Raw genomic sequence first — 5,000 nt, forward strand, 5'->3', positions numbered from 1 at the left:
GAGGGGGTCAGTTGATTAGATCGAATTCAGCGCGCATCTGGTACTTACTTTATCGACCTCGAAAGGATAAAACGCAAAATCGACCTCGGTGTAATTTGCACTCAGAAAATAAAGACAAATGAAATACCTATTTCTTTACTACCCACAAGGGGCTAAACACAGAGAGGACAAACAAGGACAGACAAACGGATTAAGTCGATTATATTGACCCCAGTGCGTAACTGGTACTTATTTAATCGACCCCGAAAGGATAAGAGGCAAAGTCGACCTCGACGGAATTTGAACTCAGAACGTTGCGGCAGACGAAATGCCTATTTCTTTATTGCCCACAAGGGGGCTACACACAGAGGGGACAAATAAGGATAGACAAACGGATTAAATCGATTATATCGACCCCAGTGCGTAACTGGTACTTATTTAATCGACCCCCGAAAGGATGAAAGGCAAAGTCGAACTCGGCAGAATTTGAACTCAGAACGCAGCGGCAGACGAAATACCTATTTCTTTATTACCCACAAGGGGCTAAACACAGAGGGGACAAACAAGGACAGACATAGGTATTAAGTCGATCACATCGACCCCAGTGCGTAACTGGTACTTAATTTATCGACCCCGAAAGGATGAAAGGCAAAGTCGACCTCGGCGGAATTCGAACTCACAACTTAACGCAGACGAAATACCGCTAAGCATTTCGCCCTGGGTGCTAACGTGTCTGTCAGCTCGCCGCCTTAAATATTTCCGGATATTGACTGATATGAAAAATTGTAGATATTAAATTGTTCATCTCATGATTTTTCTTTTTTTGTATTTGGTTTGTGATACTCTTGTACTCGTGTGCTGAGATATGTTTTGCGGTACCTCGGAAGCGTCATTGGGCTAATATTTTCATTAATGAGTTGACGAATAACATCGAAACGACTCTGACAAACCTCGCTGATTGAATGACTGACCGAACGATTAAATTGCAAACCAAGTACGCGCGTGTTTATTATTGGCGTAATGCCCCTCCCTCGATACAACGAAATTGTTAATATTGTTTTTGTTCTTCGGTCACACGAAATACAACATGACTATGGCTTTGTCTCTAAGAATTCATTTTATAACTCTGTGCATACGAGATCGACTCCCTCCACAAATATGAAGTCCACTGCCTATTTACAACAGTTTTTTCAACATTTCTCCTAACTCAAGAACATCCATCGATCTAACTGTAAGCGACTATGCTCACCGGAGCTGCAGGAGGTTGGATAGCGCTGTCTTCTCATTTTGTGTAAAGCTATCCCTTGGCTTATTGTTTGTCTGAGAGTGCAATGTTTCTCATATCCTTTCATCGACTTCGAAAGCCTCGAGGGCCAAAATATAGTAGTAAACAAGAACGATGCCAAGTTGGGACATAGCGAAAGTTACCTGAATATCACGACGGATTTTCTGTGCACCATTCTACCGAATATGCTCATCAAGCTATTGAGAGCCAAAGTAGATGGATTTATTTTATTAGAAAACTCTGATAGCAATAGCAGTCTCATCGTATCATAAACAAATGATGATGCGGACTCAGTAAAGTGGTTCTTGACAAAGTATGTTTGAACAGAACAGAAAAGGCGATGTTCAAGGCTGGAAATGTTTACAACGATAGGTTTAACTGATATGGGCTGGCTTGAGGCTAACCCAAAGAAGAATCAAACAACAACAACAACAATATGAAACGCCCATAATATAATAAATTAATCAGATGCCTTTCCTGGAAAGATTCTAAATCTATTGTAAAGTGTCTAAGAGAATTGACAATTTATGGCAACATATGTCAAAGCAAAATTCACTAACAAAACACATATACACACGGGCATTCCGATATATATATATATATATATATATATATATATATATATATATATATATATATATATTATATATATATATATATATATATATATATATAATACATATATACTCTCAATTATCTATTATCTATCTATCTATCTATCTATCTATCTATCTATCTATCTATCTATCTATCTATCTATCTATCTATCTATCTCTCTATCTATATATATATATATACATACACACACACACACACACACATATATATATATAAGTGGCTGTGTGGTAAGTAGCTTGCATACCACCCACATGGTTCTGCGTTCAGTCCCACTGTGTGGCACTTTGGGCACTATAGCCTCGGGCTGACCAAAGCCTTGTGAATAGATTTGGTAGTGGGAAGCTGAAAGAAGCCCTTCGTATATATATATATTATATATATAATATATATATATATATATATATATGTATATTATATATATATGTGTGTGTTGTGTGTGTGGCATGGTGTGTGTGTCTATGTGCGTGCGTGTGAGTGCGTACATGTGTGCGCGCGCGAGCGTGTCTGAATGTATAGTTGTGTGTTTGTGTTTGTTCCCCTTCCCAACGTAACTTAGCGCTTCGGCAAAAACAAACCGATAGAATAAGTACTAGGCTTACAAAGAATAAGTCGTGGGGTCGATTTGTTCGACTAAAGGCGGTGCTCCAGTACGGCCGCAGTCAAATGACTGAAACAAGTAAAGAGAGAGTGTATATATATATATATATATATATATAATATACACTTTCAATTATATATATATATATATATATATAATAATTAGCGGTTCGGCAAAAGAGACCGATAGAATAAGTACTGGGCTTACAAAGAATAAGTCCCGGGGTCGAGTTCCTCAATTAAATGTGGTTCTCCAGCATGGCCGCAGTCAAATGACTGAAACAAGTAAAAGAGTAAAGAGTATATATATATATATATGTTTACGTATTCTTTCATGTACATATGTAAATGGCTGAAAAGTAAGGAAACATTATGTGCCACCTTTTTTGTAAGAATGACACAAATTACAACCATCATCCAGCATCACAGGAAGACTATCTTTGTAACACTGTGATTAAAATAATTAAAAGAAAATCAACAAAATAATCATACCTAAGCAACGATTATTAAATGTTGACTATGAATAAAACACACACAAATAAAAAACCAAACCACATATATATTTATGCATAAATATCGATTTTATTTACTTCGATATTATAAGTGCTCGCGCACAGACAAACGCATACACAAACGTACACACTCAAACACGCACACTCTCACACGCAGTTACACATATACATAACCCCATAGACATATATGCCATATGCTCACACATATACAAGACAAGCTGACAAGGAATAATAATCAAAACAGATGACAAAGTATAGGGTAATATTAATAGACACATAAAAATATATGTTTATGTTTTAAGGAATAGAACTATATACACGCGCGTAGACACATATGTATACACGCATATAGACGTGCCCATACGTATGTATGCATATATACACATTCATATATATGTATACACTATATACATATATACACTATATATATATATATATCCATACATATCGACAAATATACATATACATATATATATATATATATATATATATGGATGTATATATGTGTATGCATCTATACATACAAACACACACACTCTCACACGCACACTCTCACACGCACACTCTCACACGCACATATATCTATGACATACACAGCTAAAAAAAATATAAGATCAAAGAAAGAGACTATCTAAATCTTATTTCAAAAATAAAATATAAAAATGTTAAAGATATACAATCACAACCTGACAATTATATAAAGTAGAATGAAGACGTTTCCAAATTTGATATCTTAAGCTGCAAACTTCATTCCCTCGCTATTTTTACTTTGGCAATACTGATAAAATGGAAGGGAAAACATAAAGTATTATCTATGTTTAATTCAGACATTTATCGCGTGTCTTTTAGCAGTGTAGAATAGGTTTTCTTCTCTATCTTATCTTGCAAAGAATACTAAACTGCAGGTGATTACCTCATCAAATAGACGACATCAAATACAACCAGATATTTTTCATAGATAACTTCTATTTATTAACAGTCTTAATGGCCAAAAAAACCCATGACAAAAGGAACAAAAAAAATATTTAGAACAGCTAAGAAAAAAATAACAATTTGAAAGGAAGTGAGAATAAAGGAATAAAAAAACCCGTCATGTTGAATCAATTAAAAATCTCTGAAGTCTGATGTTCTTTGATTTGGATATTTCAATGTTTGGTTGGCAATTTGCAGGGCTTGTTCACTGGATTGTTGGTTGGTTTCCATAAAATAAGTACTCTATTACCAGATAAGAAGATGAAAATACAAATACACTAGAAAATATAAAAAATGGGATATCGCTCACTTCATTCTCCTTCAGAATATGTGCGCTCCTGTGTGTTCGTGTCCTGTACGCGCCTATATATATATGTATGTATGTAAGTATGTATATGTATGTATGTATGTATGTATGTATATATATTATATATATATATATTTATATAATATATATATATATATATATATATATATATATATATATATATATATATATATATATATACTGAGATGGTAAGGCAGTTAAATAGAAAGAGAGAGAAAAATGGAAAAAAGAAGGCAGCAAAACAAGAAGAAATAAATTGGACTATATTCATAAATATCACTTCGTCTTTGCATGCACACACATACACAAACACGGACGTGCATATGCTCATATGTGTGTATGTGTGCCTGTGTTTTGGGGTGTGTTGGAGTGTATTACACAGTACATGATGACACTTATCTTTCATTTACAGTATGGTCATATCTGTGTATAGAACTTTATTAAAGATAAATCGTTGCAACATTTACTCATATATATTTTATAGCCATAGTAGATTAACAAGGCTATGATTTTTGGGGGGAATTTTCTTTACAACAATAAAATATACACCAGGAGAAATACCGCACTCCGCGATGTTTTCTACTACTCGTTAGATAATATTTAAATTTTATTTCAGATATGCATATCTTTTCTGATATATTACGCATAATCTTGATATGCATCTTTTATCGTCTGATAGCGCTCACTCGCTCAAAATAGAACTTTAAAA

The sequence above is a fragment of the Octopus sinensis genome, linkage group LG10, assembly GCF_006345805.1.
Source record: "Octopus sinensis linkage group LG10, ASM634580v1, whole genome shotgun sequence".
NCBI lineage: Eukaryota > Metazoa > Mollusca > Cephalopoda > Octopoda > Octopodidae > Octopus > Octopus sinensis.